At 27.6% G+C, this 12,897-nt stretch overlaps 1 protein-coding gene across 1 annotated transcript in view; it reads left to right on the forward strand.

Moving 5' to 3' along the window:
- Positions 1 to 1,639: 1,639 nt before the first annotated feature.
- The window catches only part of LOC126551608 (uncharacterized), a 231,092-nt gene continuing 219,834 nt past the window's right edge, over positions 1,640 to 12,897 (forward strand). The window contains exon 1 of the mRNA XM_050205502.1: positions 1,640 to 1,655. The gene's annotated coding sequence lies outside the window, so the exon portion shown is untranslated. The remainder of the gene's footprint in view (positions 1,656 to 12,897) is intronic.

Genomic DNA, 12,897 nt, shown 5'->3' on the forward strand with positions numbered 1-12,897 from the left:
TCAATAATATAAATATTTTATAGTCACATAACTTATTATTTTTAAAAAATATATAAAAAAATAAAAACAATCATATCTTTTATATTTATTCACTAAGACTAGCAGATTCACCATGCAGCTTAATTAATCTATAATGATATAACAATATTCAAATAAAATAATAATTTTCAATTTTGATTTTATATCATATATTTTTTAATCTGATCGTGTTTTACAACTTTTATATATTATATATTAAATATTGAATTTGAATTCAACCAATTTTATTTTTTTATATTTTATTCATTTTATTTATATTTCATATAATACGTATGTTTTCATTTTATTTTAAATATTTCATAATTAATTTTGATTTTTATTTCACTGAAATTTTGTAAATTATTAAAACATATTTATTTATAATCAATAATATAAATATTTTATAGACACATAACTTATTATTTTTAAAAAATATATAAATAAATACGATCATATCTTTTATATTTGTTCACTAAGACTAACCGATTCACTAGCAGCTTAATTAATCTATAATGATATAAACAATATTCAAATAAAATAATAATTTTTAACTTTGATTTTATATCATATATTTTTTAATCTGATCGTGTTTTACAACTTTTATTATATATATTAAATATTGAATTTGAATTCAACCAATTTTATTTTTTTATATTTTATTCATTTTATTTATATTTTCATATTATACGTATGTATTAATTTATATTTTAATATTTCATTATTCATCTGATTTTTATTTCACTGACATTTTGTAAATTATTAAAACATATTTATTTATAATTAATTATATTTGTATTTTATCTTACTTATTGTTTTGCTGCATAGTTTGATGAATACCTCGGTCCATGTTGTTGCGTTGAATAAGTAGGTTTTAGTTTATCAATTAAAAATGAATTAAGAATCAAACTGTTTCTTCAAATTATATTGTATTTAATTTAGATTAATTATTAATAAAACTTAACTAATATCAAAAACCTTGCTTGATGATAGTGTTGTAATAAAGTCAGCGACTTACACAAGTACTGAAAGACTGAGGATAATAGACTATAACCTACTCAAGAGCACTTTGTAAATGACTATAAGTCTAAAACATTGAATGATTATGAACCAGATTTATAGTCTGATCCAGTGGTGTGATATGTGATCACGCCATATTACACTTTGATCACAGATATTTTTTATAGATTAGGTAAAAATATGATCACGCTATATTAAACTTTGACTACAGTAATTTTTTTATAGAATAGGTAAAACTATGATCACGCCATATTACAACGCTACCACAGTTATTTTATAGATTAGGTAAAACTATGATCACACCATATGATCATCACAACCTTACAAATCTGTATATAAGTGATCAGTAGACATTGATTATAGTTAGTGTTAAATCTCAACATTGTCTATAAATTTTATGTTTCGTCGTTTCATACCGTAATATATCCGTTTGCTACAAGTCGATAACAAACCAAGTAACACAATTTGATCAGGTAAATGTTTTTTAAACAATCTGTTATATTAAAAATTAAACTTATACTGATTATCATTTTTATTTAAGGTATATTTAATACCTATATATAAAAATAATGTCGTACTATACTAATGTATCTGCAGGCGAAAGCTCTTCAAATGATGATGTAAGTACCTATACCTATTTGTTTATGTATGTGTGTGTATGATATTAATATATATATTAAATAATAGAATGAAAGTAGTATGCTATCAACACTATCATCTTCTTTAAAACCGGTAAAAATGCAGAATAAAAAATGATACTGAACCAAAAGTTAAAATGTCTAAGGCTGGAAAGGTAATAATTTGTATTGTATTTTTTTTTAAATATTACACACACACACACACACCACACATTTCATTTTTAATATAAATATATATGAATGTATAGCAGCGAACAGAATCAATAGAGACGTACAAGGATGCCTTAGCTAGTGTAATTTCGAAAGGAATATTGAAGATAACGTTTCTAACTCAATAACATTGACGGAAGGAAATTACACGTATACGATTCGGTGTCCAGTAGCGCCAAAATGCGATGACTACTACGTCATTCAACATTATAAACTAGTGTTATAAAGGACATTCCGTCACTTGAAAGGTAAAAACCATAATAAAAAAACCAATGATTAAATGATGAACTATAGTTAAACAACAGCGATACAATCATTTATTGATCACCAGATTATTTTTTTAATTTGACCGTTACCTATTATTATTCAACACAAATAATTATTAAATTCTAATTAAAATAATAAGATTGTGGATTTTATCGTTGATATTTAACTATAACATGATTAAATAATAAAACATATTACGAATATTATTAAATAATGATTTTTTATAATAGATGGAAACATTCTGAAGCTAGTGTAAAGTTGTACACTAGCAATAACTTTCCTGCTGATAACGAAATATCGATCAAAAAAATAAACTTATTCGCACAATTTTAAATCGATGTTCATCGGATCCGAAACGGAAGATTGTGAAAAACAGTAAAAAATAAAAATGCAAAATATATTTTGTAAAAATTTTTTATTGGTAGTTTAATTGTGACATTTAATAAAATTATTAAAATTGATAAAATTAATTAATCTTATTCTTTTACTATAATATTGAAATCAATTCTTAGAGTAATTATAACAATTATAATGGTATAAAGTTCAATACAAATTTTATTTTAAATCGTCATTAAATCATATAATATCATATCTGATAGTGAATTATTGTGGAATTGAAGTATTTCATATATAAAACAAGAATCATCGTTCTGTATACAACACATGCTAAAGTCAAAATTTTGAATATACTGATTAGTAAAATCATTTCGCTGACAAGATGATGGTAGAATATTGATGTCTGCTCTAATTAATGAATATACGGTATCAAAAGTTGACTAATATGAAACCAACTTTTTCTGCTTTTCTACAATATGTGAATCGATACATTGTTGTAATTGTTTTAAACGATGTAAATCAGTATATGATAAGGTAATAAAATGATCATTAACATGCAATTTAATAGTTAACTGATTTAAATTGACTGAATAATATATGTTATCAGTTATTTTCACACGTTTACAATTAGTATGTAGATTATTAGTTATTGAACTATAATTGCTATCACACATTAGTGTACACCACTGAAGTAAATCGAAGGTTAACAATTTTTTAGTAACATTATTCTAGTATTACAATAACAGAAATCGTTTTATTAACCAAAAATCCAACCGTTACACTTTTCTTGTTAAAAGGTCTAATACTGAATATTGATTTTGCGACAACAATTAATGGATTCATATTGTATGACGACGTGATCTTTTTGATATATAAACGATTTCTGATGATAATTTTTAAAAACGAATAGAAATAAATGTAATAACTGAAATAAACGTAAAACACAGATGTTATTTACACATATATGATCGTTACAACACATATTTATAAACTAAGTGTATTACTTGTACATGAATGGTTATATACTAAACTGATTAACGTGTGGAAGGGAGAATTACTTACCTAATCTGTCGAACCGAAACTGCAATTTTTTTAAATCTAATATATTTAATTATAATTAGACGCGTTATCTTACTTGACAACAAGTTCACGAGGTATATAAAATCAAATATTAACACATTTAAGTTGATTAATTCAATATTTATTTGAAATACAAATAAAGTATAAAAGTATTAGAAACATCAAAGTTAAAACTAACAAGTAATATCATTTGATTTAGACTTACAATCACCAACATGGCTAGCTTTACATATTCGTTTTTTACATTTTCTATAATTCATTTCCTTTACATAGTAATACAAATATACATTTAGGATTCCATTTTGCGTGTTCGACCCATGGTATATCATCGTTTTGACCATTTTTGTAAAACAAGCCACAGAAAAAACATTCAACTATATCACCTACACCGGTGTTCACCGGCGATTATACCCCTATACATTTTACCGGGGGGTGTAAAAATCGCCTGAGGTAAAATTCGCCTACCGTAACAGGCGATTTTTACCCCCTATAAATTTTACCCCCCTATAAATTTTACCCCCCTAAAATTTTACCCCCCCTATAAATTTTACCTAGTGGGTAAAAATCGCCTGAGGTAAAATTCGCCTACCGTAACAGGCGATTTTTACCCCCCTATAAATTTTACCTAGTGGGTAAAATCACCTGAGGTTAAAAACTCGCCTACCGTAACAGGCGATTTTTACCCCCCCTATAAATTTTACCGAGGGGGAGGTAAAATCACATGAGGTAAATTTTACTGAGGAGGTAAAAATCGCCTGTTATGTTTGACGATTTTTACCCACCTATAAATTTTACCGAGGAGGTAAAATTGCCAGAGGTAAAATCGCCAAACATAACGGGTGATTTTTCCACTTATATATGAATTTTACTTGGGGGTAAAAACTGCCTGGTGGAATTACCAATTTTTACTTAACTACAAATTTTACCATAGCCGAAGAATTGAGTCATTTATATCCTAGGGCTTAGATAATTATAGGCTTATAGTCCCTTTTCTTTATATTATATTATTATATTTAGGTTTAAGTTTTTAAAATTATACAATATTTTATATACCTAGGGCTAACTGACAACCTATGTACTAAGTAGACTTACTGAAACAGTGGCTTATTACCTTTCATGAGAAATGAAATTGAGCATGATTTTAACGTGCCTGATTCTAAATATGCAATAAAATAATAATAATATTATATCAGCAATACTGAATTTATCCATATAGGTAGATAATGTTATGAATTAATGATAAAAGTATGTACTTGCACATTTTATTCATATAGAGTATATTATATGAATGATATTTAACGGATATAATTCACTTTGTTGTTACTGGTGAAAAATGACAATATATTTTGTTTTTACAAAAAAAATACTAATTTATGAAACTAATTGACAAAACACAAAAGCATCATTGCTCTTCTGTAATCTTAAAATTAAATAAGTAAGTATGTAAACTTATGAATTATTGAAGAATACTAATAGGTATGAATTAAAAAATATAATAACATAACGAATATCTCTAACATTTGTTATAATTTGATTTTAATAATATACTAGCTTATTTGGCTTATTTTCACATTTTTATTACCTACTTTATTGTAATTGCTTTTTAACACACCTAAGACTACAATATCAAGTGTAAAAACCACCAGGTGTAACTGGTAGTTGTTACTCAACTAGAAGACTACACATTTTTACCGTGTGAAAATCAGCCACATACCTACTTGTATATTTTATTAATTTTGATAAGATATAAGAAATGAGAGTATTTTTACGTATCCATTAATGCAATGCGTATTACTATATAGTATTATTGAATTCTGAATATTGAATGTTATAATAACATTAATGTTGAAATATTTTTCGTTTGTGATTATTTATTCATTACATAAATACATGCGGTTCTGTGAAATAAAAGTAACTAATAATTAAAATTAGTTTTATACTTTGTATTTATGTAATTATGTGTATTGGTAGGTATATTAGTGTATGGTATAATATTAAGCTTGAAAACACTGGAAAAATTTTTTTTTTCTTAATCGATTAATTTTTAAACGTTTAAGAAGATTATGAGGAAAAACCTACTTTTATAGATCATTTCTTTTTGAATTACTTACCAGAAATTAATAAATTATACAAAACTGCAAAAATTAATTAATGTGTTCCAAATACTTGAATAATACTAATAATAGTAGGTACCTAATTATCGAATTAGCGAACTACTTAAATTTATTATTGTGGATCCAACTTATCTTATAAAGTTATAACTTATAACTAACTTATCCGTTTTTAATATTTTTTTTTAGTATATTTCATGTACTTAATTTTTTTTTATAACATCAATTATTGAAGTTTAGAATGTTAAAATTAAGAACACAATTTTACTTAATATTTTACACATTTGCTTAATATTTTATGGTTTTTTTCATAATATTATACATTTAGTTACATTTTAATTTGATTTTTGTAGGTAGGGTATCTAGGTACCTACAATAATATATTATACTTAGGTAAGTAATTACCGATAAAAAAATGATAAAATTTGTTAAAACATAAAATAAAATTGATCATAATAAAAAAAAAAAAATAAATAAATATTCATATTAATGTTACAAATTTAACATGGTTATCCCTTGGCTTTTGTAATAACTGCATAACATAATCCTATATCTAGTGCAGTGTTTCCCAAAGGGCGTGCCGTGGCACACTAGTTTGTCGTGAAATTTGAAAGGTGTGCCGTGACAATTTGAACTTATTATTCGATAAGTAGATAATACTTAACCCTTGATTATATACGATCTAATATTTATCCAAAGTGTGCCGTGACTTATAATAACTAATAATAATGCGTCGTGATGGGGAAAAAGATTGGGAACGCTGATCTAGTGTGTACTAATTGTACACCGGAAAAGCATATGTATTATAGCTGATATATAACAAATGCAAACGTTTTAGATAACTTTTTAACTAATATCCAACAGTCCAAGACACTTTGGAGAACCGCAACAGAAATCTATAGTCTGTTTGTCAAAGAATGTAATCATTGAAAGCCCAGTTAAAAGTGAAAAACATTATGCAATGCTATGTGCCTGTATTATAATAATAAAATCGCCACAAATACTACTTCAATAAAATAAATTACGAAAAGAATTCAAAGAATAGTATAAGGTTAAAATTTAATTTGGATTATATAAAGGTCGGCAGTCACAGCATAGAATACTCTATGAGTCACAGTGACCCGTCTGTCAAAGTAACCGATAATGGCGGTTGGCGATAACCAAAACGTTACTATACGTATACTACTCAACGGTTGTAATAGTTAGACAGGTAGATAGACTATGTTATGTATTGTTACTTGTGACAATACACTATACAGTAAGTAGAGCCATACGCGTTAGACGCGCTTAGTATGCATAAAAGAACATACCAAAAAATGTTGATAAACATTAAACCCATACCCATATCAAATTACTATAGTTAACAGCTTATAACTTCTTGGTAAAAAAAAGTAATGCAATGTCAATATCTGATATCTTAGAGATGAGGGAAGAAGGGGACAAAAAATAATAATATAGGACCCATTAAAGACATTTTAGACTAATTTCAGATTATTATTTTCATTCCCGTATTCACCTTCGTTCTGAAGACTTCAACACGGTGTTACAAATTTTTAATGTGTATATTTTAATGTAAACATATGTGTTGTGCGTACGATATTTAAATTATCGATTTTTTTTATCAGAATCTTCATTTATAATCTCCGTAAAGGGTAAGTACCTAAATAAAAATATTTTAATTAGGTATTATATTATAATTAATGTACTTTAATATAACTAAATAAAATAAGTAATAACCAGGGATCGGGTATTTATGCAATTGTATATTTGTTCGGGAAGTAAAAAGAATAAATCTGATCTAGTAAAAATTTGTGTTGTGGTGTTTGGAGTTAAAAGTTAAAACTTTATGTGCATTATTTTTGCATATTTGGGATTTATTTCTACAAATGCATATTTTTAAGATTTATTGATTTTATTGCATATTTAAAATAGTTTTTGATTATTTACCCTTAAATCAATTATTTTAGTAAAATATTTTTAATACGTAAAAATTTTTAATTGCTAGGTTATAGTCGTATAGAACGTGCATCACCCCAGCCCCACCCATTTGGAATTTTTAAAAAATTTATTTACCAATATTTAGTATGTAATTTGTATGAATTTGTATGACAATTTCAAAATTTGTGCGGCCTTGATTTTCTCGTTATCAACCAAAACAATGGGTGGGGCTGGGGTGATGTGATTTCAGCCCCACCCAAGGTTAACATTAAATAATTCATACTCTAACCTACACCATAATTTAGTACGTAATTTGTATGAATTTGTACGACCGTTTTCAAAATTTGTACGATCTTCGTTCGCCGGAAATCGCAAGAAACTTAAAAAACCGGCGTCCCCCAGCCACCCCCGCGGACAAATTTTAGCGTTTTCGAATTTTTTCCAGTCCTATGTTTTAGTACGTAATTTGTATGAATTTGTACGACCGTTTTCAAAATTTGTACGATCTTCGTTCGCCGGAAATCGCAAGAACTTAACAAAAACCGGCGTCACCCAGCCCCACCCCGCGGACAAATTTTAGCGTTTTCGAATTTTTTCCAGTCCTATGTTTTAGTACGTAATTTGTATGAATTTGTACGACCGTTTTCAAAATTTGTACGATCTTCGTTCGCCGGAAATCGCAAGAACTTAAAAACCGGCGTCACCCCAGCCCCACCCCGCGGACAAATTTTAGCGTTTTCGAATTTTTTCCAGTCCTATGTTTTAGTACGTAATTTGTATGAATTTGTACGACCGTTTTCAAAATTTGTACGATCTTCGTTCGCCGGAAATCGCAAGAACTTAAAAACTGCCTACCTGTTAATATACTAGATAATAGATTGCCTACCTGATAATATATACTACTCGCATTATTCACAAAAACGTATTGCTGTGTCCAGCTAGTAAATTACATATTATTTTATAATAAAAATATTTAATATTATATTACTAACTAATATTGTAACTCACACTAGATTGTACAATTTACATTGATATACCAATTTAATTGTATCATTATCCGTGACGGGTTAAAATTAACAAGTATAGCAGTAACGAGTTTATATTCTCTACATCGTGATTATTACGTATGTCTACATAATACGTAAGATGTATGGTAAAAACTATCTGTAGGTATTAGATTTTGAGAAAAGAACAAATTTAAGGATGAAGTTTTAAAACGTTTATTAGTTTATTACCTAATGAACAATATATGATCCATTACCTTTTATATTGTATAAATATCATATTGTGTAAATTAAAAATTCGCAAGGTACTCGTGTATTAGATTTGACTGGCATTGGTTTGGATTTCATGTCATCATAAAGTTCCCAGTTTTGTATGTGGTTCCGCTTGCAGTATGATTGATAATGTCCAACACTATTTCTCAATCTACTCAACCCGTGTCTGTGTGAACATATACCCCTCAGTTCATACTTAATGTTGTTTATTGTTAACACTGGAGGTACATCGTCTAAACATACGTTGACCTGTTTGTGCAACTTCAGCACTGTAATCCTTGTCGACTGCATCTTCTGAAGTGTAATTAAATAATCATTTATAATTAACTAAGTAATAAATAGGTATAAAATTTATTGTAACTATAACATACCTTCCCAATTAAGGAGTTCAATAAATAGATGGATCGGTGAAGCAATTGGATGAATAGTTTTTTAATCCTTTACATGTTTCCCCTTTTGTATCAACATGATGACATGTGGAATTTTCGCTTAATAATCTGTTTCCTATATCTTCCTCAAGCGAATTTAAATTACCATTTGTAATATTCAGTGTTATATATGGCACAGGTATTGGACATTTAGTTGTTTTATTACAAGTGGATATAGTGCAGTTTATATTGTCCAATACTGTAGGAAACTCTATCAATAATTGTTTGAAAACATTTCCTACTGTTGTGTCACATACTGCCAATGTTGTATTATATTCCAAATATTCCATTCTAGGTTTTAAGTATTTATATATAATATAAATATATGAGTGAATTAATAATAATATTTATTTTCAGTATACGTATTATATAAAAAAATTATTAATTGATTGATTATTTTATATTAACTTAATTAATGTGTTTGAATGTAATTTTTTATAAACAATTAATTGTAAATAACATTAAATGATTTTTTCAAAAATTGACTTTTTTAGGAAATTATGTAAAAGTCAGACCTAAGTGTACATATTTGTAAATCAGTGGTTCCCCCTCCTTAAATTAGAGCTTAGACGGCATTTTTATATTGTTATACAAAATTTATACAAAATAATTTTATATTGGTATAAAATAAAATATAAATCAACTTAATAAAATAATAATATATAATATTATATTTTATTAATAATATGTTTGTAATTTTTAATACAATTTTATACATATTTATATATTAAATAATAAAATATATAAGTAAAATTAATTTATTGTTTTCATTTTAGTGATTGTAAAATGGCATAATTATTTTAACAACAACATTTTCGTTATTTCATTATTATAATATATCACTATACTCCCCCCGTGCAGTGTTTAAATTTCCCTTATTCGGAAACAACTTTTTTAAAGTTTAAATAATATTAAAATTACATACCTAACAATTTTTTTTTTAATTTTTTGTCAGACACTTTAGTAAGTTATAATTTTCGTCATTGTTTTATTATTTAATTATATAATAAAGAATTACCATAATTTCTGCTCTGTTCGAATATGTCTTAGCTGAAATCCCATTCTTGACTATTTCAGCAATGAATTTAAGGAACATACTATTTGAGCTATCGACCACAGTGTTATAATTAATACTATCACAGTATGCAACCATTAATATCGACGCAGCTGAATCAAACGCACAAGTGTTACTTAGTATTATCTTACCATAATCCTTAATTGAACAACTTTTTAATTCCTCAGCCCGAGAACCATTTTTTAAAATAGGTAAAGTTTTCATTTTTTTTAAATTATTTAATTCCAGATATTTAAGATGAGGATTTGGGTTTAGATAAGACCGTATTCTCTTTTTATTCGTAGATTTTTTATTCCAACTTTCAGTACTTTTATTTTCTTTTGTCAATTCATCACAAAGAGGACATCATTAGAGCATTTTAAGCATATAATGAATGTTCCACTACCACTCTGTCCAGGTCTAGTAACTGAGCAGGTAGACAATGTATGAACTGGATCTTCACAGACGGCACATTTTGAGACTTATCTGTTGGAAAGTCACCTACTGAACATAACGGGCATTTTTTGGTTTTGTTTGTTGCATTGAAGTCGGTAGATATACTTTCAATATAATTATCAACTTTCTTTTCATAATTATCTTTTACCGGTATCTTCTTTTTGTAATTAGGACTTTCTAAACTATCATTTTCTACACATTTTAGTATGGAATCACTATCCATATTAATCGTGGATGTATTTGAATCATATTCTCCGTAATGATGCGAGTTCTCATCAGAATGACTATCTGTAAAATATGTTGGTGAACTTATTTTAATCGCGGGGCTCTCTTCGTAAAATTTTAGTGATATTTCTTTATTGGAATTAGTATCAGAATAATATCTTGGTGAACTTATTTTCGTTAGACTTTCTGCATATTGTGGTGATTTTTGTTCGCCGGAATTTGCATAATGTAAACTTTCTTTATTAGTGTCAATTTCTACATTAAGTCCAGAACCGTCTTTGTTGAATTGGCTTTGGTTATTATGATTAATTTCTGTGTCTTTTAATAAACAACCACTTGACTTTAATAGGGACATGCCACGGAGCGAAGATATATGATTTTCTAAAAACAATTCAATATCCGTGGGTAGTGAAATATTTTTAAACGTAACATTCTTTAATTTTTTAAAGCTTGATTCGACGGCTGCAGAACTCACCGTTTCATCTCCATAACCAAAAATGGGTACCATTATAGCCGACCATAAAGGCACTAGCTTCATACATTTTATTATATATGGAACTAGTTCAGGTAAATATAGAGGGTTTATATTATCTCCGGTTTGTAAAAAAGATTTACTCTTATCATAAATTTGTTCAACAAGTTTTTGAAATGGATTATTTAAACTTCCTAAAGCTTCATTCAAATTTTCCTGTGATTGTACTATATATATGTCTTCGTCGTTTTCCGGATCTAATACTGTTTCTAATACACTTTCATTATCCATTAAACCAGTTGCACTAACAAAGATAATTTTTTGTTTGTGAATTTCGCATGGAGTATTTTCTCTGGTTATTTTGTCAGTACCATCTGTTTCATTTGTAAGTACAATGAAGAGACTTAACAACAGAGAACACATCGATTCTAGACATTGACTCTTTATTAACATACAAAATGACCGGAGTATAACCTCTCTAACTCTTCTTGCTACAGTTTTGAGTGGTGGCCATTTGGTAATTAATTTTAAAAAATGAGCAATATCTGTCCTTACGAAACATCTAGGAATCCAGTGTTTGTTAGCTGGAAGATTGTTCACAATTAAATCGGCACAAGCATTAATATAATCTTGGAGAGAGGAGTACTAGTAAAACATTGTACCACTGCCGATAGTATTGCCAATGACTGATCGCATACCGTTGTTTTTGGCAACGGCACATCACTTTTTTTCCAATTAGCAAGCCAATAAAAATTGCAACATTACTATGTCTTTCACTAAGCATATTACTGATGGTAAAACTAAATTCATTTTTCTGATCATAAACCAAAGCTTCATAAAGAAATATATACTTTGTTTTTTCATTATCATATTTTTAAAATTCGAAACTACAGAACCAGTTGCATCTAAAATAATTTGTGGATACTTAGATTCACGTGCATAATTTCTGTATAAGTGAATCTGCTCTCCAGTATGGTAATGCACGAAAAATGGATCGAGACCTATGTCATTAATTACAGTTTTAAATTCAATTTCAGTTTTCATAATACATATAGCGGTCAATTTGTCTGAATGTCTTTGATTATTTAAGCGTTGGCGTCTTTTAAATTTCTCAAAACATGTCCAGTTGGAATTATAGCTGGTTCATGATCACCTAAGTATAAATAAAAAAAGCGGGTAAGTGAGTATCGCTCTGCTGTACATTAAGGGGTGGGGTGGACTTCGGACTAGGTAGGTTAAATTTGAATGCAATGATAGGTATTATTGTATACGAAAAACGATTCTGAACGGAGATGATTTGTCAGTCTAGGATATATTATACTTAAATATTGTCATATATTCTATTTTGAAACAAATTCAAACATTTAAGT

Source organism: Aphis gossypii, chromosome X (assembly GCF_020184175.1).
Source record: "Aphis gossypii isolate Hap1 chromosome X, ASM2018417v2, whole genome shotgun sequence".
In the NCBI taxonomy this organism is placed as follows: domain Eukaryota; kingdom Metazoa; phylum Arthropoda; class Insecta; order Hemiptera; family Aphididae; genus Aphis; species Aphis gossypii.